The following is a 27,592-nucleotide window of genomic DNA, read 5'->3' on the forward strand; positions in this document are numbered from 1 at the left end:
CTATGAGCACGCACTGGAGACACCGTGCGCTCTACCGCATAACACGGTGCCTGACCAGTACCACGCCGCTTCCGGTAAGCACGAGGACTTGGCTCAGGTCTAACGCCTGACTCCGCCAATCTCCCCGTGTGCCCTCTCCCAAATAATTTTTGGGGCTGCCTCTTCACCTCCACCTGCTTCCCCGGCAGGTTGTTGCAATGGTCAAATAGCTGTTCCCAAGTCCAGTCTATTCTTCCCTCCAATTCCTCCAGCGACCAGGATGCCATCACCTCCCGAGCACGCTGCTTCCTCCACTCCTGGTGCTGCTCCCCTCCACGCTGCTTGGTCCGTTTTTGGTGGGTAGATCTGTAACGGCTGTCTGAAGTAGTAGACCAAGGTGCAGCATGGAATTTGTTCATCTTTTATTTTAGATGAAAAAGGCACTTCACAAAGAAACACAGACGACAGCCAAACAGTCCTGTCAGCTATCCTAACACACTAAACAGAAAACATCTACCCACAAAACCAAAAGGAAAAACAGGCTGCCTAAGTACGACTCCCAATCAGCAACAACGATGTACAGCTATTCCTGACTGGGAGCCATAACCGGCCGAATCAAAGCAATCTCCAACATAGAAATACAGACATAGAATGCCCACCCAAATCACACCCTGACCAAACCTAAATAGAGACATAAAAGGCTCTCTCAGGTCAGGGCGTAACACTTCAAGAATTTTGTTAACTTCTATGGGCTTGTCCCACCTGCGGGACACAGCCAGTGAAATATCAGGGCGGAAAATTCAAAAACAACAAAATGTCATAATTCAACTTTCTCAAACATACGACTATTTTACACCATTTTAAAGGTACACTTCTCGTTAATCTAACCACATTGTCCGATTTCAAAAAGGCTTTACAGCAAAAGCAAAACATTAGATTATGTTAGGAGAGTACATGGACAAAAATAATCACACAGCCATTTTCCAAGCAAGGACATGTGTCAATAAAACCCAAAACACAGCGAAATGAAGCACTAACCTTTGACGATCTTCATCAGATGACACTCCTAGGACATTATGTTACACAACACATATGTTTTGTTCGATAAAGTTCATATTTATATCCAAAAACAGCATTTTACATTGGCGCGTGATATTCAGAAAATGTATTCCCACCAAAACAACCGGTGAATGTACACATCAATTTACAAAAATACTCATCATAAACGTTGACAAAATATATAACAATTATTTTAAGAATTATAGATAGACTACTCCTTTATGCAACTGCTATGTCAGATTTAAAAATAGCTTTACGGAGAAAGCACATTTTTCAATATTCTGAGTACATAGCTCAGCCATCACGGCGAGCTATTCAGACACCCGCCAAATTCGGGGCAACCTAAACTCAGAATTAGTATTAGAAATATTGTATTACCTTTGCTGATCTTCGTCAGAATGTACTCCCAGGACTGCTACTTCCACAAGAAATTTTGTTTTTGTTCCAAATAATCCATATTTATGTCCAAATACCTCCGTTTTGTTCATGCGTTCAGGTCACTATCCAAAGGGTAACGCGCAAGCGCGGAACGAGAGATGAAAAGTCAAAATGTTCCATTACCGTACTTAGAAGCATGTCAAACGCTGTTTAAAATCAATCTTTATGGTATTTTTAACATAAAATTGCGATAATATTCCATCCGGACAATAGCATATTCATTCCAGGAGAAAAAGAAGGAGGGGCGCGCTCGCGGGACCGAGCATATCCAATCCCTTTGTTGCCAGGCAGACCACTCAGTAACTGAGCTCCTATTATCTGCCCAGTGACAGGAAAATGCTCAAACCACTTTCTGAAGGCTTTAGACAGCCAATGGAAGCTTTAGGAAGTGCAACGTCACCCCACAGACACTGGAGCTTCGATAGAGAATCAAAAGAAGAACTACAATTCTCAGACTTTTCACTTCCTGCTTGGATTTTTCTCAGGTTCTTGCCTGCCATATGAGTTCTGTTATACTCACAGACACCATTCAAACAGTTTTAGAAACTTCAGAGTGTTTTCTATCCAAATCTACTAATAATATGCATATTCTACTTTCTGGGCCAGAGTAGTAACCTGTTTAAATTGGGTACGTTTTTCATGAAAATACCGCCCCCTAGCCCACAGGTTAAAGCATTCGAGGTGAAGCTCGTTGGGAGAATGCCAAGAGTGTGCAAAGCTGTCATCAAGGCAAAGGGTGGCTACTTTGAAGAATCTGATTTGTTTAACACTTTTTTGCTTACTACATGATTCCATATCTGTTATTTCAAATTTTTGATGTCTTAACTATTATTCTACTATGTAGAAAATAGTTTTTAAAAAAAAGAAGAAATTGAATGAGTAGGTGTGTCCAAACATGGTACTGTACATTGGAGTGTACTTCAGTGTAATACAAATTATAAAATACTCAGAAGTAATTGAAATACTTTCAAATACATGTAACAGAAATACTCCCCATCTCTGCTCGCAAAGGATTCTACATTTCCCCCCAATCTCTCTCCTTTCTCTCTCTCTCTCTTCGTTCTCTCTCTCTCTATTTTGCTCTCTCCATCATAACCTTCATCTCTACTCCCTTTTCTCATCATCTTCTTTATTTTTCGTCACCTCGCTCAGCAACGCAGCAATCTTTCTCTTAAAGAACTAATCTTTCTTTAACTTTTCAAAGTGTGCATCTGTGTCTCTATCACTCTCTTTCTCTTTTTCTCACCCTCTTTCTCTATCTGTCTCTCTCTCTCTCACACACACATGCTATCTCTCTCTCTCTCTCTCTCTCTCTCTCTCTGCCTCCAGTCTGTCAGTGTCATAACTGTCACTGTCACTAGAGGACAGGAGATATCCCCTCGTCTCCACCTATTCCCCATCCCTCGTTCCCCTCGCCCCAGGAACAGACAGGCAGGCAGGCAGGCAGGCACAGCGGTGTCACGCTGAGATAAAGAATCGCCCTGACGTGAGCAGACTCCAAATCGTTTCTCTATCATCTCCAGCCAAAGAGACAGACAAAATAAAAAAATAGAGAGATGAGAGGAGGGAAGTGGAGTTGGAGAGAGGGAGTGAGCGTGAGAGAGTGAGAGAGGGATGAGAGATGTGGGATAATGGCAGAGAGAGAGAAGAGAGACAGTAGGGATGGAGAGACAAACAGAGAGAGTAAGAGAGAGGGATGAAAAGAGAAGGAGAGATGGAGCTTAGGGCTTAGATGTATCGGTGTGAGTGATTGTTTCTAAGTTTAACCTCCTCACATTGTGTCTGATTCCACGCTATACCAGACAGGGAGAGAGAGTCACTGGAGGGACAGTGGCATTACAATGGGGCAATTAAATTATACATCTCTACAGTGAAACCATGGTGTCTGCATATTAATGTCTCTGAGATTGATTTCTGAGGAGAGCGAGCCATGTCTGACAGCGAGTCTCTATGCATTGAGTCTGGATCGGCTCTGCAAAAAGACAGTGCTACTGCCAGCAATGTTTTTAACCTAGATAAGTTACTTTTTTTAAGTTGAAGTGTGAGAGCTGTGCATTTCTCCCCCACTCCTGAGAGTTGTCTAGTTAAAAGCCTTTAGACATTTAACTCCCCCAGTCTTTCAGCTTCGTCCTAACGGGGAGGCTTGTTTGACCCTGCTGCTCACAGGGCTCCACAGGGCTGAGATGAGAGACGAGGGGGAGTTAAACATCTTTCACCTGCCTGTAGGCCTGCAGGGAGTCTTTGATCCTCTGCTGAGAACCTGCAGATTGGATGTATGATATCTCACAGTGGGAAGGCAGGAGTACACAGCACCTCACCATCTCCTGCTGCTCAACTAGAAAGAAATGGAGAGGAGAGAGTAGAGCAGAGCAGAGGAATGGGGAGGAGAAGAGAGGAAAGGAATGGAATGGAAAGGAAAGGAAGAAAATTTAGTCATTGAAATTCCCCACAAAAAATGCAGCTCTAGAGTAAGATAAGATAAATGAGATAGATTCAAATTTTCACACGCTTAAGATTTCAACACCGACTGTCTGTTAAGGATGCACATCATCTCCCTACAGACAACCAAAGGCTTTATACCCATAGGGGTCACAGGGGCACGTGCCCCCTCAGATTTGTCCTGTTAAAAGAAAGAAAAAAACCATATGTTTAGGGTTTTTGTTTCTTTGTGATACTACTAGCCACCTAGCAATGTTATGAAGTTGGCTTTAGCTAGCTTTAATTAAGTTGGAGTAGCTAGCCTGCCTAACTATCTTAGATGGCATGCCTTGTGGCAAGGTTGGAAGACTTTAGAAAAGCAGGTAATTACTAAATGTACTGAATAAGACTCACATTCCTTTCAATCTTTTACCCAAATTTTAGCATAGATGCAAGGAAGCATATTTAGTTTCGTAAAAAAAAAAAAAAACAGTCAGGAAGATACAGACAGCTCAGGAGGTATTCTTAGATAATGATTTGGCTCTAAGAAAAAGCTGTTTCAGGTGTTTACCTTTCGAACAGGGGCCCGAGCCCCCTCGGGACTACCCCCCCAGCCATCCTCACGTACATTGTGCCCCCTCAGATTGTTGATGCCCCTGCAGAAAACACAAGGCTATTCAATCATTACTCATTCCTATCCTGGGTTTATTCATCCCTCTTTCATCCCTCTACCATATCTGTATTTAAGATTTCCTTTCCTCCTTCTCTCCTGTCACTTTGCTGTTATCATCTCCTGTGTCTCTTGTATTTCCTGTTCCATCTCTCAGCACAGCTTGGCACACACACACAAACACACACACACACACACACACACACACACACACACACACACACACACACACACACACACACACACACACACACACACACACACACACACACCTCTTCAAAGCTTTATTCAGCATGGCACTGCAGGGATCCTGCCACTTAAGTGGTGTACTTGTCGTGTCTCTACATTCCAAGGGTAAACAGCTTCATTTAGAAGAACAAGTTAAAATGTTTAGAGCCCATAATTTACAATAGGTGGGGAAGACAATTTGTTATTTTTCTAAATTAACTGAAAAGTGTTTCAACCAACACTTGACAGATGTGGAAATTGTTATTTTTAATTTTTTTTACCTTTATTTAACTGGGCAAGTCCGTTAAGAAGAAATTGTTATTTACAATGACGGCCAACCCCGGCCAAACCTGAACGACGCTGGGCCAATTGTGCGTCGCCCTATGGGACTCCCAAATCACGGCCGGATGTGATAAAGCCTGAATCGACCCAGGGATTGTAGTGAGGGAGGAAAACTATTTTCTCTGCCGCAGGGAAGCAGCTCGTTAGGAGATGTTTTGTCATGAAGACACAGATGATGAGATGAATTGGCTTCCTTGGCTATGGATGCACCCTATTCATTACCCTATTACCTATATTTTAGTGCACTACTTTTACCAAGTCCAATAGGGCCCTATGTAGGGAAAAGGGTGCCATTTAGGACGCACCCTTGGCCTCACTGTAATACTAGGAGAGAATTAACACTCAAACTGATGCTGTACACACTGATGACTAAAGGGACTAGAAGGACACGAACAGAAACACTGAGACAGGTGTACTCATTAGGAAGGCTGCTGTGTCACTCTTCTGAACACCTTGCCAAATGTGTTACCACTTACCAGTGATGACCTGACTCTTTCTAACACAGCTGTGTGTGTGCGGTTGCGTGTGTGTGCATATGCGTGCGTGTGTGATCATCTGTCTATGTGTGTGGTGTTTATCAGAGGGATTTTCACAGCTTTGGTTGGCGCTCGTTTTTGGCATGTTCTCCCTCATTTTTTCTCCCTCCATCCCCTGCCTCTGGCTACAGTCACAAAGTCATCCCCAGGCCTGGTGTAGCAGCCAAACAGACTTGGCCAGAGCCCAACAGGGCCTTATCTTAATTATCTGTCCATATGATAAGACTGTGTCCATTAATCCTCATAAGTGACTCAATATGGTGCATTTTGTCTGGAACAGGCCCCACAAGCAATCCTTTTGGCTGGAACAGGCCCCGCAAGCAATCCTTTTGACTGGAACAGGCCCCACAAGCAATCCTTTTGGCTGGAACAGGCCCCGCAAGCAATCCTTTTGACTGGAACAGGCCCCACAAGCAATCCTTTTGGCTGGAACAGGCCCCGCAAGCAATCCTTTTGACTGGAACAGGCCCCACAAGCAATCCTTTTGGCTGGAACAGGCCCCGCAAGCAATCCTTTTGACTGGAACAGGCCCCACAAGCAATCCTTTTGGCTGGAACAGGCCCCGCAAGCAATCCTTTTGACTGGAACAGGCCCCACAAGCAATCCTTTTGGCTGGAACAGGCCCCGCAAGCAATCCTTTTGACTGGAACAGGCCCCACAAGCAATCCTTTTGGCTGGAACAGGCCCCGCAAGCAATCCTTTTGTCTGGAACAGGCCCCACAAGCAATCCTTTTGTCTGGAACAGGCCCCGCAAGCAATCCTTTTGACTGGAACAGGCCCCGCAAGCAATCCTTTTGTCTGGAACAGGCCCCACAAGCAATCCTTTTGGCTGGAACAGGCCCCGCAAGCAATCCTTTTGTCTGGAACTGTTGATGATTAGTTATTTGAGAAGGAGACAAGTCAAGACGCTGGACCGGGTGATTCAGTTTATAGTAAGGCAGTTTATTATGAGACAAAGATATTTGGCAAAGCGTGCACGGACTCCTTCGTTTAGCTCATAGGGAACTAGCAGAAGAGAGCCCCGAAACATAGTGTACATCCAATTTATACAATGAAATAACAGTGTGTTGACGTTGAGTCTAGTAGGTCCGCTCTCCTGACTGGTCGATGAGTGGAGGGACGGTCCACTCTCCAGGTGGTGTTGACTTCCCATTGGCCCTTGGCAGTGTCCTTTGTCCTCGGAGTCCAACACACCTAAGTGTGTGTGTGTGTGTGTATTTCTGGTAATTCGTGTCTGGGTGCTTGCGATATTCATGGAATGTTGTTCTTTACACCAGTGGTCAGTTCGTGTGGCTAGGGCTTAAGTCAGCCATCTGTCTCTGGGTGTGGTCGTGATTGGTATCAGTTGGTCGCTCAATATGTCTCTGGAATTTTGTTGTGTGCTGTTGTGAAACATGTTGTGCAAATGCCCTCCTTATATATCATTAGGTAAAACGTTAGATTATCTTTATTACAGAACCAAAAGACCAGGGCCGCATCCCAAATGGGACCCTATTTCCTTAATAGTGCACTACTTTTGACCGGAGCCTTGCAGTATGTGTAGTGCACTATAAAATGGAATAGGGCGCCATTTCAGACACAGACACTGTCCCAGCTCTCCTCACTACAGAGACAGGGTTTGTCATTAGGGCAGCTTCTATATACCAGCTACAATAAAGAAAAGGCCGTAGATGAGGGCTTGATGGCGTGATGAATGGGTTGTATCATAGAAGAGGAAGAGATGGATAAAATGGGTTGATTTTCTTTGCTAGAGCCTGTGTTCTCTCTTTCTGATCTGTTTCCGCTCTACTTGGGAATAGTGCTGTGGCATAATGAATAAGCCAGACACAAATTGATCTATGAAACACAAACAGCTGGGTTTCTTTTCAATAGCGTAATTCATCATCATAAAGACCCCTTTTTTCACCACACTCATTGATGTCATGTCCTCATGTATAATAACAGCAAAGAACAGCTGATGTTTACCTTTTCCCATATCCTAACAGGTGATGTACTTTCTTCTTTTAAATACAAGTAGAATTTTATATGCAGTGCATTCGGAAAGTATTTAGGCCCCTTTTTTCACATTGTTAAGATACAGCCTTATTCTGAAATTGATTAAATTGTGTTTTTCCCTCATCAATCTACACATAATACGCCATAATGACAAAGCAAAAACTGAAATATCACATTTAAGTATTCAGACCCTTTACTCAGTACTTTGCTGAAGCACTTTGGCAGCGATTACAGCCTCAAGTCTTCTTGGGTATGACGCCACAAGCTTGGGACACCTGTATTTGGGGAGTTTCTCCCATTCTTCTCTGCAGATCCTATCAAGCTCTGTCAGGTTGGATGGGGAGTGTTACTGCACAGCTATTTTCAGGTCTCTCCAGAGATGATCGATCGGTTTAAGTCCAGGCTCTGGCTGGGCCACTCAAGGACATTCAGAGACTTGTCCCAAAGCCACTACTGCATTGTCTTGGCAGTGTGCTTAGGGTCGTTGTCCTGTTGAAAGGTCAGCCTTCACCCCAGTCTGAGGTCTTGAGCGCTCTGGAGCAGGTTTTCATCAAGGATCTCTCTGTTCATCTTTCCCTCGATCCTGACTAGTCTCCCAGTCCCTGCCTATGAAAAACATCCCCACAGCATGATACTGCCACCACCATGCTTCACCGTGGGGATGGTGCCAGGTTTCCTCCAGACGTGACGCTTGGCATTCAGGCCAAAGAGTTGAATCATAGTTTCATCAGACCAGAGAATGTTGTTTCTCATGGTCTGAGAGTCCTTTAGGTGCCTTATGGCAAATTCCAAGTGGGCTGTCATGTGCCTTTTACTGAGGAGTGGCTTCGGTCTGGCCACTCTGCCATAAAGGCCTGATTGGTGGAGTGCTGCAGAGATGGTTGTCCTTCTGGAAGGTTCTCCCATCTCCACGTAGGAACTCTTGAGACCTTTCAGAGTGACCATTGGGTTCCTGGTCACCTCCCTAACCAAGGCCCTTCTCCCCTGATTGCTCAGTATGGCCGGGAGGCCAGCTCTAGGAAGTGTTTTGGTGGTTCCAAACTTCTTCCATTGAACAATGATGGAGGCCACTGTGTTCTTGGGGATCTTCAATGCTGCAGAAATGATTTTGTACCCTTCCCCAGGTCTGTGCCTCGACAAAATCCTGCCTCTGCGCTCTGCAGACAATTCCTTCGACCTCACGGCTTGGTTTTTGTTCTGACATGCACAGTCAACTGTGGGACATTATATAGACAGGCGTGTGGCTTTCCAAATCATGTCCAATCAATTTACCACAGGTGAACTCCAATCAAGTTGTAGAAACATCTCACGGATGATCAATGGAAACAGGATTGCACCTGAGCTCAATTGCAAGTGTCATAGCAAAGGGTCTGAATATATATTTTTTTAAATGTGCAAAAAGGTCAAAAACTGTTTTTGCTTCGTTACTATAAGTTATTGTGTGTAGATTGATGAGGAAAACATATTATTTAATCCATTTCAGAATAAGGCTGTAACGTAACAAAATTTGGAAAAAGTCAAGGGGTCTGAATACTTTTCAAATGCGCTGTATTTCGTCTAATAGATGACACAGTCCTATCCAGCGTAGTGTTGTTCAATGGGTTTGTGTCCTGTTCAGCCTGTGTCCTGTCCAACTCCAAAAGAGTTCACAGACATACATTTAATTCAGTTACACACTACTTCAGACGTCACACTACTTCAGACTTCACTTTAGACTTCAAATATGTCCTTACTCTAACAGATGGCACTGGCCAATCCAAAGTAGTGTTCCAACTTCAGTGTGTTTGTGCTCAGTCATCCTGCTCAGTTCCAGTCAGCTATGATGACTCTAATGCTCTCATCCAGTCAGCCATGATGACTCCACAGGGACCAGTAGCTCATGTTTCTGTTGCCAAACCTAATTAACAGCCTGATAGGATTATTGGAGGACTCCTGCTGATCCCACAGATCATATCTTGCTCTGTCTGATTGTATCTTATCCCCAGGTACTTGTCTGGCCAACCAACCAACCGCTTGAGCCCTACATGCTGCCTATTACACTGGGCTGTGTCCAAAATGACATCCTCTTCCCTACACAGCTCACACATTTTGACCAGAGCTCTATGGGCCCTGGTCAAAAGTATTGCACTATATAGTGAATAGTGTGCCATTCGGCAAGGAGTCTTGAAGGATAGGGGATTATTGATCCCGGTTTCATCAGGTGTTTAGTCAAACACAATCATTGACTTCTGGAACAATATGGGGTGAGATGGGCGGAAGACAGGTCCCCCGTGGGAGGGCGGGGGGTGCTGCTTTTGGAGGAGTAAAAATATAGGGAAGGGTAGTGTGGGATTGAAGTTGAGTGCAAGGGAGTGAGAATAAGATATATAAATAATAATAATAGATGCCATTTAGCAGACGCTTTTATCCAAGCGGCAGGCTCTATTAACTGAGCTATAAAGGACCACAGGAAAGAAGACAGGAGAGTGCAGAGGAAGAGAGGAGGAAGAAGTGATGACTAAGTGTAACCGGTGTGAAATGGATAGCTAGTTAGCGGTATGTGCCAGTAGCGTTTCATTCAGTGACGTCACTCGCTCTGAGACCTTGAAGTAGTTGCTTCAGAGGGTACCTGATTCAAGCCCAAGGTGCAGGGCGAGGAGATGGATGAAAGCATCTCTGTTACATTGATGCTATTGACCTGGATCACTGGTTGCTGTGGAGAAGGAGGAGGTCAAAGTGGGGTGGATGTAACCAGTGTGAAATGGCTAGCTAGTTAGCAGTGCGTCACTCGCTCTGAGACCTTTAAGTAGTTGTTTCCCTTGCTCTGTAAGGACCATGGCTTTTGTGGAGCGATAGGTAATGATGCTTCGAGGGTGACCGTGTGCAGAGGGTCCCTGGTTCAAGCCCAGGTTTGGGCGAGGAGAGGGACAGAAGCAATACTGTTACATAAGGAACATAAAGGAGAATATTAAGTGTATGTGACAGAGAAAGAACTGTAAAGCCTTGTTCACATTGGCAGATTGAAGTGACCAAGATCCACATGGAATCAGATATTTCAAGAAACAAATCTGGTACAAATCTGATCCCTGGTCATGTGCTTGTATCTGATTTATTTGTCCTCAAGTGATTTTTTGACTGTCAGGATTCCAAAACGGATTTGGAAAACAAAACTGATTTTGAGCATTAAGGTCTGCAGTGCGAACAAGGCTTAAGTGAAACCGTCCCTACTTACAGTAAGTTACCCATAGGCTTAGGGATGGAACTAAAGCATTTTGGGCACTAGCCAGTCGGGCAAGTAGGCTGCATTTACTGCGCAGGTGGCATTCTACTAGTATGGGTATCAGACCTGTTTTTGCTATCATTCCACTCATGTTTGACATATGGCAAGAAATGGCAAGGAGTGGAATGATAGCACAAACAGGTCTGGTCCGTACTCATCACCCTATGTAGAACCTTAAAGTTGCCGTACCAAGCGGTGATGCAGCCGGCCAAGATGTTCTCAATGGTGCAGCTGTAGAACTTTTACAGGATCTGAGGGCCCATGCCTAAGGGGGAAGAGGGCCCATGCCTCAGCCTCCTGAGGTGGAGGAGTTGCTATCGTGCCCTCTTCACAACGGTGTGGGTGTGTGGACCATGTTAATTCCTTAGTGCTGTGGATACCGAGGAACTTGAAGCTCTCTACCCACTCCACTACAGCCCCATCAATGAGGGTGGGGGGTGTGCGTTTCCATTTGTTTCCTGTAATCCACGATCAGCTCCTTTGTCATGATGACGTTGAGGGAGACGTTGTTGTCCTGGCACCACACAGCCAGGTCTTTGACTTCCTCCCTATAAGCTGCCTCATTGTCATCTGTGATCACCGTTGTGTCGTCAAGAAACTTGATGATGGTGTTAGAGTTGTGCACGCCCACGCAGTTGTGGATTAACAGAGAATACAGGAGGGGATTAAGCACACACCCCTGAAGGGCCCAAGTGTTGATGATCAGTGTGGCAGATGAGTTGTTACATAGCCTGGCTGCGGCCCGTCAGGAAGTTCCAGGATCCAGTTGCAGGGGGATGTGTTCAGTCCCAGGGTCCTGAGCTTGGTGATGAGTTTAGAAGGGACTATGGTGTTGAATGCTGAGTTGTAGCCAATGAACAGCATTCTTACATACAGTAGGTATTCCTTTTGTCCAGGTGGGTGAGGGCAGTGTGGAGTGCAATAGACATTGCGCCATCTGTGGGTCAGTTGGGGCGTCTAGGGTGTCTGGGATGATGGTGCTGATGTGAGCCATGACCAGCATTTCAAAGCATTTCATGGCTATAAATGTGAGTGCTACGGGACGATAGTCATTTAGGCAGATTACCTTTTGCGTTTTTGACTACGGTGGTCTGTTTTAAACAAAACTGGGTCAGGTATAGGTTGTAAATGTCAGTGTAGACACTTGCCAGTTGGTCCGCTCATGCTCTGAGTACGCTTCCTGGTATTCCGTCTGCCCTCACCCACCTGGACAAAAGGAATACCTTGCGAATGTTAATCTGTTTAAAGGTCTTACTCACATCAGGTACGGAAAAAGAGGTTAAACAGTCGTCTGGAACAGCTGGTGCTCTTATGCGCGGTTTATTGTTTATTCCCTCGAACCGAGCATAGAAGGTTTAAGTTTTAAATTTAAGTTTTATGAAAACATTTAGATTTCATTTTCATATTATTTCATTTTAGTTTTTGTTTTTGTGTTAAGGACAGAAAGTAGCCTATGTGTAGGAGACTAGGAGACATTTACAGTGCCTTCAGAAAGTATTCATACCCCTCGATTAATCCACATTTTGTTGTGTTACAGCCTGAATTCAAAATTGATTACATAGATATTTTCTCACCCATCTACACCCAATATTCCATAATGACAAAGTGAACATGTTTTCGACATTTTTGCAAAATTATTGAAAATGAAATACAGAAATGTCTAATTTACATAAGTATTCACTCCCCTCAGTCAATACTTTGTAGAAGGCGACGATCACAGATTTGAGTCGTCTTGGGTATGTCTGTATCAGTGATTGCACATCTGGATTTGAGGATTTTTGCACATTCTTCCTTGCAGATTTTCTCAAGCTCTGTTAAGTTAGATTGGGAGCAGCAGTAAACAGCAATCTTCAAGTCTTTTCAATGGGATTCAAGTCTGGGCTTTGGCTGGGCCACTCAATGACTCACATTCTTGTTCCAAAGCCATTCCAGCATTGCTTTGGCTGTATGCTTGGGGTCATTGTCCTGTTGGAACGTAAATCTTCGCCCCAGTCTAAGGTTGTTGTCACTCTGAAGCAGGTTCTCATCAAGGATTTACCTGTATTTTGGCTCCATTCATTGTTCCCTCTATCCTTACCAGTCTCCCAATCTATGCTGCTAAAAAGCATCCCCATAGCATGATGCTGCCACCATCATGCTTCACTGTAGGGATGGCATTAGACAGGGTATGAGCTGTTTCTCCAGACATAGCACTTTGCATTCAAGCCAAAGAGTTACATTTGTGTCTCATCAGACCACAGAATCTTTTGCCTTTTGATCTCAGTCTTTTGCGTGCCTTTTTACAAACTCCAGGTGTGTTGTCGCGTGCCTTTTTACAAACTCCAGTTGTGTTGTCGCGGGCCTTTTTACAAACTCCAGGTGTGTTGTCGCGGGCCTTTTTACAAACTCCAGGTGTGTTGTCGCGGGCCTTTTTACAAACTCCAGGTGTGTTGTCGTGTGCCTTTTTCTCAGGAGTGGCTTCCGTCTGGCCACTCTCCCATAAATTCCCAAATTGGTGAAGTGCTGAAGAGACTATTGTCCTTCTGGCAGGTTCTCCCATCTCAGCCAAGGAACTCTGTTGTCCTCCCTGACCAAGGTCCTTCTTGCTCAGTTTGGTCGGACGGCCAGCTCTAGGCAGAAACTGTGTAGTTCCATATTTTTTACATTTCCCAATGATGGAGACCACTGTGCTCTTGGAAACATTCAACCCGCTAGAAATTGTTGTATACCCTTTCCCAGATATGTCCCATCACAATTCTATCTCGGAGATCTACGGACAGTTCCTTGGACTTCATGGTATAGTTTCTGCTCTGACATGTGCTGAAAACATTTGGTGTGTACAATTGGTTAGAGAGAGGTCTCAAATATCACTTTCATTTGTATCCCCTGTTCTGCCTGTAGCTTTAATATCTCTGCATCCTGTTTCAGTCAGGTCTTTGGTCACGTTCCCATGGGTCAACCAAAAACGCCTTTAAGATTGGTTGACAAATAGTGTCTCCCACTAGCCAGGCGTTGGCTTCATGGTGCAGTTGGCAGAGGCGTTGGCTGCATAGTGTAGTTGGCAGAGGTGGGACCGAGTCATTATTATTCAAGTCACAAGCAAGTCTCAAGTCACATGGTCTGAGTCTCAACTAGAACGGATTGATTCTCGAGTCAAGTCCAAGTCTTGCATTCTAAGAGCAAGTCTAGTCGAGTTGTCACAAGTTTTTACACAGATTTTTACAGCCATTTCATTATTTTGTCTATAACACATTTTGATTATGTAATAATTCATTTTGACAACTAATTCCATATGGAAGGTTCCGAATTCGTCAGACAAAGTTCCGCCTCCATTCATTTTCAACAGGGGCATGCGGAGCAAGGCACAGGGGATTGTGGGGAGGTGAGCAGCGAGAAGCCAACAAGTGGAGCGGTAGAAAAAGTTCAGCTCTGCTCTACTTCATGCAAATTTCACACAACAACCACCGCCGGTAACCAATTAGGTGAGGAGCAGATGTTTGCTTGAAAATCTTCTATTCATGAAACATAGTTCCACTTATTATTTTTATTTAAGCAAAACCAAAAAAGATGGAGGAAAGCCAATCATCGCTGCTTCTGGTTTCCAATTCTATATGATGTCACTTTGCTAGAATACAAAGACAAAATCAGAAGGTCAGTGGCATAGATGAGGATTGCCGAGATTGTTGGTGTTGATGGCGGGTGCACAACAATGTTTGCTTGTGCTGCTAGCTAGCTATGAACATCAATCAACCTAAACCTCAAAACTGTGATCAAAGCCACCTTTTGTGAACGTGTTGACTAAATTAAATTGGAAAATTTGTATACCAAAGGATAGAAATCACCAGTAACATTGTAAATGGTACACTAAGTAAGCATTCATGTCCCATGTAATATGCTACCAATTGGATTATGTTATTTTAACATTATGATTCTAATATGTTATTGTTTATAGCTCTTTCATTACATCTGTGTCATGCCATTGATGATTATAGCTCACTTCCAGTAAAATACATGTAAAATGCACATGAATGGCACTTTGGGTAAAGGAAATTGTGTCTTTGACTAGCAAACATTGTGCAAATGTCTCTTCCCCCACCATCAACACTAACAATCTCTGCAATCCTCCATGTAGAATGACAACGCTCCACGAGCCCCATTGTTTTCCTTTTTGACATTTTTTATTAGCCTACAAATTGTCAGCTGCTTATTTTTATGTACAGTACTGTACTTAGAATACAAGTGTTGGATTTGCATTAAACAATTTCATGTCAGAAAAATTATGTAGAAAATCTGGCTTATGGTTAGCCTCATATACATTATCTATCATTTTAAATTGAGAACATATATCTGCTTCAGACGTACAATGACAAGGGTTACATTTCACATGCCCATTAGGCCAGTAATGCCATCATACACTAGTCCTATGACTGCATTGGTGACGCATGCCGTCATGACAAGCTGCAAAACGGTTTCACATGGCTGATATCCTGAGACAGAGTGACAATCAAATAAAACAGATTGGAGAGCTCACAACTGGACAAAAAGGTAATGTTCATTTGAGGAAGTAACACAGAAACAGACAAATTAGAGTCAGATCCCCTTCACTCCTTGTTATTGCAAAATTGTGATCTGTGATTACTGAACATTGACACTAATTCCTCTTGAATAATATTTTAAGTTAACAATTAAAACAAGTTTAAACACTTTAATGAATCATCATTGAATGAATCAACCTAAAATTTCCAAATTCACAAATAAGCTAACCAGTTTGTAAATGTAAGACATCTTAGTAATTAGGCTATTATTACTAAAGCAACATTTCAGGTGAACAAAACATTGTCCATACCAGTGGTGGCGACGCCAATCTTGATCCACTCCCTGATCCACTCTCTGATCTATTCCAGCCCAGCAATAATACACATGATTTTCAACTCATTAGGTTTGGTAAGTTGAATCAGGTGTGCTGGAACAGACAGCTGCGCACCCAGCATACCTCTAGGAGCAGAATAGGCCTGATCCAGTTGTAATACGTTTGTAGCCTACATTGTGTGTGACTTTTAACTGTATTTCTGTATACAACATTTGCTAACATAAGTACATAAACAACCAATGACATACAAGGATGTGCCAGCAGTCTGTTGGGACATTTACTGGGGCCTGTTCATCAGCAGACAAGCTTTCGCAGCTCTCCATATCTGAGGACAGACATCATCACAAAGAAACAGGTTTCATTATATTACAATTACACAGCCCTGACTATTATCTCTACTTCTGTCTTCATAGTTTTCCCCTCTAAAAACTAGAGCTGGAGAATCTTTTCATAATGTCCTCCCACAACCTGTCCTATCTAACTAGTACACCTACTCCCTTTACTGACAGCTAGAGCAGCAAATTCTTTCACCCTCTTCCATTGTTGTTATCTACAAATGCATTTGGAGCATGAGTTTTTAATTTACAATGAGAAATAGGCTTACATCAGCTAATATGAAGTTAGCTAGCTGATGATATTTCACTTAGCTATAGTATATAAAGTAAAGTTGGTTAGCTAGCTAGCTAGCAGATCATTAGCCTACACACAGTGGCCTGCTGTAGCCAACAATTTATTGACTTACTTGAATAGATTCACGCCTACGCCCATGCACCACTCCCATGAAGCGGACAATCTTTTGGAGCGAAGTGTTGTCAAGTGAAGGTGCCGGTTCTAGTCAAGGCGTACTATAAGGCCTACCTGTATGCAGTTGAGGTTGCAGGATCAGGTGGAAAGCAAGTCTGTCTGCACCGCATGCTATCAGTTTGGAGGGCTGTCTAGATGCAGAATGCTCGCTACCAACTGGGAAGCCTTTTTCTTCCTTACAAATACCGTAATTAATTTGCCAGAATCGGCTACATCTTCATCCCATAATATTGAAGGCAGCGTGATGTTACAGCTATCTTTAGACATATAGCCAGTAGCCACCCAAAATTGCTAAGTAGGCTATTATTGTTCTGGCAATGTTGCCTCTGTAGTAGATGGCTAAACTCTATATTTTATGGATAATATCAACATGGCCTGCTATGTTTTTGTGAGGCAAAACTGGAGAAAATAAAGCAAGTGCTTTCCGGTCTCTAATCTCTGGATATGACTTCTGGCAAAATGGTGGACTGAGTGGCTGCACATAGTCTGAATGTGTGTGCAAAACCTCTTCAAAAACAATGTGTCATTTATTTTTACCCCCACTAAACAGTTGAAATCAACAGTCTAACCATGTCAAACCAAGAAAATGATCTAATAAAAAGCATGAGCTGGCGCACACCCAGAGAAAATGATTTAGTGTAGAGATGGTGAATAAACTGTAAGCTGATAAAAACAGAGAGAGTCACACTCTATATGTATAACCTCCCGGTAATGTTTTTTTTACCCAATAAATTATTGGGAGGTTATACATATGGAGTGTGCGACTCCCTTTGTTTTTAAACCAAGAAAATTAAACAGAGATGGAGCAAGAAGTTCAGAAAGAGCCCATGGAAAGTCCTAGATCCACATCTCTGGTGGAGTATGAGTATGCTATGGCTATGGATTTCACGGCGAGCGGCAGTGATAAACAGAGCCTTGACGAGGCGAACGATTCCCCACCTCTGACAACGTCCAAAGGAGCCCACGTTCGGAAATTGACTAAACCTTATGAACCCAGTCATCCTCCGCTACTGTGTTGGCTGCTATCGCCGCACTCTCGGACAGATTTGATACACAAGAAAAAAAGATAGAATATCTTGGTACGCAGATGACACAGAAGTGTGTGTTGATTGCCAGTCTTACCAAGGCAATGGAGTTCAATGCAGTGGAGGTGAAGGAATGTAAGCAGAAAGTCTCTACTTTGGAAAAACAAGTGTCTACCTTATGTACAGAAGTCAACGAGCTCAAGGAGCGGTCGAGAGAGCAGGACCGGTACAAAAGACAGTGGAACCTGAGAGTCAAACGAATGAGGGAGAAAATGAATGAAAACATCAGGGAGGATGTGATACAGCTACTCAGAAGAGTAGTCCCAGAATGGTCACAGAAAATGGACGAGTATGTGGACACTGTATATCGCCTGGGAAAGAAGGACGAGAAGTGGACCCGCCTGGTGATCATTAAACGTCAGTACAGAGATGGCATATGGAAGATGTCCAAGTATTTTACTGTATTTCATTGATGTCACGGTTGTCGTCGGTGAAGGAGGACCAAAACGCAGCAGGTAAGTGCAGGCTCATCTTGACGTTTATTTATTTTCAAAATTAATGCCAAAATAACAAACCACGAGAATGAACGAACAACCAACAGTCTGGCAAAGCATAGGCTCAACACAGAACAATCACCCACAAATAACAAACAAACACACCCTCATATATGGGACTCTCAATCAAAGGCAGATAGACAACACCTGCCTTCAACTGAGAGTCCCAACCCCAATTAACCAAACATAGAAACAGACATACTAGACAAAATCATAGAATACCTGAAAACCAAACAGTGCCCAAAAAACCCCGGAATACTTAAACCAAATGCCCCTTCAACAAAACACACCACCCCGAACCACATAAAACGAATACCCTCTGCCACGTCCTGACCAAACTACAATACCAATTAACCTTATGCTGGTCAGGACGTGACAATTGAACACTAGTGTTTTAAAAGACAATGTGAAGCGGAAAGCTTTTCTATTTTGTAAAGGGCAAAAGGCCCATTCACTTTCTTACAAGAAACGAATTTGAGTGATGCTGTTGCCATCTTCTGGTCAAACCAGTGGGAAGACAAAATTCTGTTCAGTCATGGCTCTAACCGGACTGGAGGTGTGGCCATATGTGTCAACCAATGCCCTGGGAAGGTAGTTACATTCAAAGCTGAGGAGGACGGTCATTTGCTGGCTGTTGTGTTAAATGTTGAAGGGACCTTTTTTATTTTGATGAATATTTGTGGATACGATAATAGTAACCAAAACAAACTGTTGTTATTAAAAGTGACGCATGATATTTCTAAATATAAGGATCTTTATCTGGGGATTGCTGGGGATTTTAATTTGACACCAGATAAATGGCTTGATATAGGAGTGCTATATGTTTGGAAGGACAGAAATACAGATTTTAGCAAATTTTCATGGGTAAAACATAAATGGTAGCTGCGTCCAGAATAGATTTCTGGTGAGCAACACCTGAAATTATAAGATGTGTGTCTGATGTATCAAGTCCTAGTGCTCCTTTGACAGATCATTGTGTGATACAGCTTGTCTTGATGCCAGAAGTTAGGATAAAAAATATGGAAGTTCATTGCAGACCTTTTGCATTATGAGGATTGAGGTAATGCTATTAAAGATTTAATGCTGAAGATTAAGAATGATATGACTGTAACTAGCTATAGTAGTAGATGGAAAAACTTTACATTTGAAGGAGTTTTTGTTACAGTTTAGTGAAACCAAGAGTAGGCAAAAGAGAGAATTTGAGGTTAAGTTGGTGTAGGACATTAGTGAATGCTGTAGTAGGATAATAATATCTGATAAAAACAAACGTATCAGTTTATGGTCGAAGTTACAGCAGATGATCTATATCTTAAGAGCACAAGGTGCCTATGTAAGGTAATGAGACAGATGGATAGAAGAAGGGGGGGAAACTATTCTTACTTTAGTGGTATATAAAAAAAAGCGGTGTCGAGGTAGTTGAGGTAATTATGTACATGCAGGTATGGTTGTTAAAGTGGCTATGCATAGATAATAACAGAGAGTAGCAGCAGCGTTGGGAATGGGGGTGCGGGGGGGGGGGCAAATAGTCTGGCTCTAACCAGAATAGAAAGAGGAGTGGGAGGCCCCAGTGCACAACTGATAAAGAAGACAAGTACATTAGTGTCTAGTTTGAGAAACAAGACACCTCATGAGTCCTCAACTGGCAGCTTCATTAAATAGTACCCACAAAACACTGTCTCAACATCAGCAGTGAAGAGGCGACTCCGGGATGCTGGCCTTCTAGGCAGAGTTCCTCTGTCCAGTGTCTGTGTTCTTTTGCCCATCTCAATCTTTTCTTTTTATTGGCCAGTCTGAGATATGGTTTTGTCTTTGCAACTCTGCCTAGAAGGTCAGCATCCCGGAGTCCATACCTATGGCAGTTGGTGAGAAGCAACTGCAGTGACTTGAATGTGACTTCATCAAAAACCGCATGATCTTTGATCAGTGACTAGACAGCTTGAATACACCCAATATCTCCTGTGCTGCTCGTGGCAACGTCTTCTTGCTGAGTATACCTTTAAATTATAAAGTCAATGGTCACCTTCTTTCAAAGTGTGTTGTATTATGGGGATAAACATGTTCCTACTTGTGCCTACATGTAGACTGCATGGACTTTACAAAAATCACGTGATCAAAAGTCATGAGGTTTTGACTGCAGTCGACTGCAAATTTCTGCAGTTGCTCTTCACTAACTTAATCCCGGCAGCCATGGCCTGCATTGTGGGAGGCTATTGTTATCATTAGAGTTTGACTGGAACAGGAACCAACCCTGCAGCAATTTTGTGTATTCAGTGGATAGAGATATATATATGTGATATTTCTCTTTCTTGCTCGCTCTCTCTCTCACTAATTGATTGTACAATGTACACACATTTCAGTTTGTGAGTGTGTGATATAGGGGTTGGAGACATAGAGCGAAAGAAAAACTTTTATAAACAATGGCAACACTGCCATATTGATCTGAGTCATGCTGTTGGAAAACCACATTAGTGTCCGACTTCCGGCTGTCGCAGTTGCACCTTCCCCGACTTCACTCCTTAACCTGTCTGGGCTAGGGGGCAGTATTTTCACTGCCGGATGAAAAACGTACCCAATTTAAACAGGTTACTACTCTGGCCCAGAAACTAGAATATGCATATTAGTAGATTTGGATAGAAAACACTCTGAAGTTTCTAAAACTGTTTGAATGGTGTCTGTGAGTATAACAGAACTCATATGGCAGGCAAAAACCTGAGAAAAAGTCAACCCGGAAGTGGAGGATCTGAGAATTGTAGTTCTTCTTTCTAGTCCCTTTCGAAACTACAGTATCCGTGGGGTTACGTTGCACTTCCTAAGGCTTCCATTGGCTGTCTAAAGCCTTCAGAAAGTGGTTTGAGCAATCTCCTGTCACTGGGCAGATAATAGGAGCTCAGTTTCTAAGTGGACTGCCTGGCAACAAAGGGATTGGATATGCGCGGTCACGTGTGCACGCTGTTCCTTCTTTTTCTCCTGGAATGAATACGCTATTGTCCGGTTGGAATATTATTGCAATTTTTCATTAAAATACCATAAAGATTGATTTTAAACAGCGTTTGACATGCTTCTAAGTACGGGAATGGAACATTTTGACTTTTCGTCTCTGGTTCCGCGCTCGCACGTTATGCCTTTGGATAAGTGATCTGTACGCACGAACAAAACGGAGGTATTTGGACATAAATATGGATTATTTGGAACAAAAACTAAATTTCTTGTGGAAGTAGCAGCCCTGGGAGTGCATTCTGACGAAGATCAGCAAAGGTAAGAGAATATTTATAAGACTAATTCTGAGTTTAGGTTGCCCCAAACTTGGCGGGTGTCTGTATAGCTCACCGTGATGGCTGAGCTATGTACTCAGAATATTGAAAAATGTGCTTTCTCCGTAAAGCTACTTTAAAATCTGACACAGTGGTTGCATCCAGGGGTAGTCTATCTATAATTCTTTAAATAATTGTTATATATTTTGTCAACGTTTATGATGAGTATTTTTGTAAATTGTGCACATTCACCGGATAAATATGAACTTTATCGAAACAAAACATACATGTATTGTGTAACATAATGTCCTAGGAGTGTCATCTGATGAAGATCGTCAAAGGTTAGTGCTTCATTTAGCTGTGTTTTGGGTTTTATTGACACATGTCCTTGCTTGGAAAATGGCTGTGTGATTATATTTGTCTATGTACTCTCCTAACATAATCTAATGTTTTGCTTTGGCTGTAAAGCTTTTTTGAAATCGGACAATGTGGTTACATCAAGGAGAAGTGTATCTTTAAAATGGTGTAAAATAGTTGTATGTTTGAGAAAGTTGAATTATGACATTTTGTTGTTTTTGAATTTGCCGCCCTGATATTTCACTGGCTGTGTCCCGCACGCTAGCGTCCCACGTAGCCCATAGAAGTTAAAGTCAGTTGCTTGAACCTTACTTCTTAAGCCCAATCTCAATGTGACCCGCCAGATTCAGAAGCTTGAAAACACCATTAGGAAAAAAGCTTGAAAACCCCATTGAAAACCCCATTTCAGTTTTACCCAAAATCTGGAGACACAGAAACTACAATTGAACATAATTCATGATGGTTTATGTTTTATTTTAGTTTGTTTTGCAGTCAAAGTTAATAGTTTCAGTATACAGCAGTTTGAGTTTTTCAAACAAGTTTGTTAATTATTTTATTTCAGTTTACTAAATAGTTCTCATGATTAGTTTTCGTTTCAGTTTTCATTTACTATAATAACCTTGGTGGGGATGTTGCCTGTAATCCACCGCTTCTGGTTGGGGTATGTATGTACGGTCACTGTGGGGATGACGTCATCGATGCACTTATTAATGAAGCCGGTGACTGATGTGGTAAACTCCTCAATGTTATCGACTGAATCCCAGAACATATTCCAGTCTGTGCTAGTGAAACAGTAATGTACAATAGATTAACATCCGCTTCATCGGAAACTTATATATTGAGCGCATCACTGGTACTTCCTGTTTGAGATTTTGCTTGTAAGCAAGAAGCAGGAGGAAAGAGTTATGGTCTGATTTTCCAAAGGGAGGGCAACGGAGGGCCTTGTATGTGTTTCTGTGTGTGGAGAAAAAGTGATCAAGAGTTTTGTCACCTCTAGTTGCACAGATGACATCCTGGTAAAAATGAGGTAAAACAGATTTCAGTTTCCTTGCATTAAAATCACTGGCCATGAGAAATGCAACCTCTGGATGTGCATTTTATTGTTTGCTTATGGATCTATACAGCTTGTTGAGTGCGATCTTAGTGCCACCATAGGTTTGTGGTGGTAAATAGATAGCTACAGTTTGTGGTGGTAAATAGAATGGTCTGCAGCTTATCATGAGGTATTCTAACTCAGGCGAGCAAAAACAACAGACTTCCACATTAGAGATCACACACCAGCTGCTGTTAACGAAGAGGCACACCCCTCCTCCCTTCGTCTTACCTGAGTCTGCCATCCGGTCTTGACGATGCATAGAAAAACCAGTGAGATGTATATTATTAATTTACAACGTTCAGCCTCAACTCTGAGAAACATAGAATATTACCGCTTTTCAGGTCCCGTTGATTGGATATTCTCGAACGGAGCTCATCCAGTTTGTTCTCCAGTGACTGCACAATAGAATAGAGGGCAATGGTGGTCTATTTGCTTGTCAACATAATCTCGTCAGGATGTCGCTTCGTCTTTTGACCTCCGGGGATTAGGGCCTGGTCCGGAGTAAGTAGTACGGCCAGAGCTGCCGATTCATTGAAGTTAACATTTTCATCCAAATCGAGGTTAGTGATCACTGTTCTGATATCCAGAAGCTGTTGGAGGAGGAGACATTATGTACAAAAAAAGTTAAGCAGAATTGATCAGGAGCCCGTAAGATGGCTACTATCCAGAGACATCTTTGCATCTTCTCGCAGTATCGCTCAATGCTTTCTCCTTGGCTAAACTAGGCTCATGCCATGGTACATCCCTACAGGCTCCAGGCCATGGATCATCACTAGAGGCTTCGTGCCATGGATCATCTCTACAGGCTTCGGACCATAGATTATCACTGGAGGCTTTTCTCGTGGAGCTGGAACAGGTCTCACCGGACTGGAGAGACGCATTGAGGACCGGGTGATCAGAGCAGGCACAGGAGAGCGTGTGTCACGCTGTCCTAGGTCAGAGCGTGACACACTGTTGAAATGTTGAAGTTGAAATGGTGCTGGAATAGTGGGGGCAGCTCCTGTTTTCTTTGCGTCTTGCGGTAACTCTCTGTGGTTCTAAATCAATAGTTGTTTAGTAGCCTGAAATGTCAGAAACATTAACTTTTTGACCATGCTGTAGGTCATGTAACTGTTTGTTACTGTATATGCAATATGCTTTGCGGACTTCACCGGACAGAGTTTTCTCTGATTAAACGAAAGTGTGGTTGAAGTTATTCTGCCACTGTGTCTTATTGTCTCGGCTTTAGGCCTATATGTCACGGACACAAGGCATATGAACTAACAGGTTATAGAGCATACAACGCAATTATCACAACACAGGTTGTATTAAATTATGGCTTTGTCTTCTGGCTTGGCTTCCCCAAAGAATTTACCTGCTACTGCCTCCCTTTTGTACACACCAAGCTTCCAATCCCCCTGTCACAAGGGAATTCCTGGTTGATTTAACTAGTAATCTTTTCTAGATGTGGCAAATTTTCACCTCCCACTTGATTACGAACGCACCATAACACTGCTAACCATCCATTGTAGAGCTGTATAAATGATTCATTGGAAGCACAAGACCTAGACCTAACACTTTTACATATTGTGGAGCGTTTTATGATGTACAGTGCATTCGGAATGTTTTCAGACCCCTTGACTTTTTCCACGTTTTGTTACATTACAGCCTTATTCTAAGATTAAATGTAAGATTGATTCAATGTTTTTCTCATCTACACATAATACCCCATAACGACAAAGCAAAAACAGTTTTTTTTTTATTTGTAGGACATTTATTCAAAATGAAAACCAGAAATACCTTATTTACATAAGTATTCAGACCCTTTGCTACAGTATGAGTCTCGAAACTGAGCTCAGGTGCATCCTGTTTCCATTGATCTTCTTGAGATGTTTCTACAACTTGGAGTCCATTTGTGGTAAATTCAATTGATTGGACATGATTTGGAAAGGCACACACCTGTCCATATAAGGTCCCATAGTTGACAGTGCATGTCAGAGCAAAAACCAAGCCATGAGGTTGAAGGAATTGGGGAAGGGTACCAAAGAAGTTCTTCAGCATTGAAGGTCCCCAAGAACGCAGTGGCCTCCATCAATCTTAAATTGAAGAAGTTTGAAACTACCAAGACTCATCTAGAGCTGGCCGCCCGACCAAACTGAGCAATCGGGGGAGAAGGGCCATCGTCAGGGAGGTGATCAAGAACCCGATGGTCACTCTGACAAAGCACCAGAGTTCCTCTGTGGAGATGGGAGAACCTTCCAGAAGGACAACCATCTATCCAGCACTGCACCAATCAGGCCTTTATGGTAGTGGCCAGACAGAAGCCACTCTTCAGTAAAAGGCACATGACAGCCCGCTTAGAGTTTGCCAAAAAGCATCTAAAGGACTCTCAGGCCATGAGAAACAAGATTCTCTGGTCTGATGAAACCAAGATTGATCTCTTTGGCCTGAATAAGAAGCGTCACGTTTGGAGGTGGTGGCAGCATCATGCTGTGGGGATGTTTTTCAGCGGCAGGGACTGGGAGACTAGTCAGATTAATGGAGCAAAGTGCAGAGATCCTTGATGAAAACCTGCTCCAGAGCGCTCAGGACCGCAGACTGGGGTGAAGGTTCACCTTCCAACAGGACAACGACCCTAAGCACACAGCCAAGATAATGTGGCTTCAGGACAAGTCTCTGAATGTCCTTGAGTGGCCCAGCCAGAGCCCGGAATCGGGAAACCAGATCTAACATCTCTGGAGAGAGCTGAAAATAGCTGTGCAGCAACGCTCTCCATCCAACTTGACAGAGCTTCAGAAGCTCTGCAGAGAAGAATGGGAGAAACTCCCCAAATACAGGTGTGCCAAGCTTGTAGCGTCATACCCAAGAAGAGTCAAGGCTGTAATCGCTGCCAAAGGTGCTTCAGCAAAGTACTGAGTAAAGGGTCTGAATATTTATGTAAATGTGATATTTCAGATTTCTATTTTTAATACATTTGCAAAAATCGAAACCTCGACGGCCCTCGAAAGAATTTCACTGGACTTTATGCAAACTGGAAACCACATATCCTGAGGCTGCATTTATTGTAGCTGGGGATTTTAACAAAGCAAATCTGAGGACCAGGCTGCCAAAATTCTATCAACATGTTGACTGTCTTACTCGCGCTACTAAGACTCTCGACCATCGCTATTCAAACTTCCGGGTTGCTTACAAGGCCCTCCCCCGCCCTCCTTTCGGCAAATCTGACTCCATCTTACTCCTCCCGTTCTATAGGCAGAAACTCAAACAGGAAGTGCCCATGCTTCGTACTATTCAACGCTGGTCTGACCAATCGGAATCCATGCTTCAGGATTGTTTTGATCACGTGGACTGGGATATGTTCCGGGTAGCGTGCAAAAATAATCTAGACACACACACATACACGGTGACTGAGTTCATAAGGAAGTATATAGGAAATGTAGTACCCACTGTGACTATTAAAACCTACCCCAACCAGAAACCGTGGATAGATGGTAGCATTCGCACGAAACTGAAAGCGCAAACCACCACATTTAACAATGGCAAGGCGACTGGTAGTATGGCAGAATATAAACAGTGTAGTTATTCACTCTGCAAGGCAATCAAACAAACTCAATGTCAGTATAGAGATAAAGGGGAGTCGCAATTCAACGGCTCAGACACGCAACGAATGTGGCAGGGACTACAGACAATCCCGGATTACAAAAGGAAAACCAGCCACATTGCCGAGACTAACGTCTTGCTTCCGGATAAGCTAAACAATCTTTGCACTTTTTGAGGATAACACATTGCCTCCGACGTGGTCCGCTACCAAGGAATGTGGGCTCTCCTTCTCCGTGGCCGATGTGAGTAAAACATTTAAACGTGTTAATCTCTCGCAAGGCTGACGGTCCAGACAGCATCACTAGCCGCATCCTCAGAGCATGCGCAGACCAGCTGGCTGGTGAGTTTACGGGCATATTCAATATCTCCCTATCCCAGTCTGTTGTCCCCAAATGCTTCAAGATGGCCACCATTGTTCCTGTAACCAAGAAGGCAAAGGTAACTGAACTTAATGACTATTGCCCTGTAGCACTCACCTCTGTCATCATGAAGTGCTTTGAGAGACTAGTCAAGGATCATATCACCTCTACCTTACCTGCCACCTTAGACACACTTCAATTTGCTTACCGCCCCAAAACATTCACAGACGATGCAATCTCCATCACTCTGCACACAGCTCTATCCCATCTGGACAAGAGGAATACCTATGTAAGAATGCTGTTTATTGACCATAGCTCAGCATTGAACACCATAGTACCCTCCAAGCTCATCATTAAGCTCGAGGCCCTGGATCTGAACCCCGCTCTGTGCAACTGGGTCCTGGACTTCCTGACGGGCCGCCCCCAGGTGGTGAAGGTAGGAAACATCACCTACACTCAGCTGATAATCAACACTGGGTCCCCACAAGGGTGCGTGCTCAGCCCCCTCCTGTATTCCCTGTTCACCCATGACTGCGTGGCCAAGCACGCCTCCAACTCAATCATCAAGTTTGCAGAAGACACAACAGTAGTAGGCTTGATTACCAACGATGACGAGACGGCCTACAGGGAGGAGGTGAGGGCTCTGGGAGTATGGTACCTGGAAAACAACCTCTCACTCAACGTCAACAAAACAAAGGAGATGATTGTGGACTTCAGGAAACAGCAGAGGGTGCACCCCCCTATCTACATCGACGGGACTGCAGTGGAGAAGGTAGAAAGCTTCAAGTTCCTTG

General features: G+C 43.3%; 1 protein-coding gene across 1 annotated transcript in view; it reads left to right on the forward strand.

Annotated features, from left to right (window-relative positions):
* Positions 1-27,592, forward strand: part of LOC106602575 (transmembrane protein 121) — an 80,651-nt gene that overhangs the window by 33,889 nt on the left and 19,170 nt on the right. The gene's annotated exons all lie outside the window — the stretch shown is intronic.

Source organism: Salmo salar, chromosome ssa01 (genome assembly GCF_905237065.1).
Source record: "Salmo salar chromosome ssa01, Ssal_v3.1, whole genome shotgun sequence".
Classification (NCBI taxonomy): Eukaryota; Metazoa; Chordata; class Actinopteri; order Salmoniformes; family Salmonidae; genus Salmo; species Salmo salar.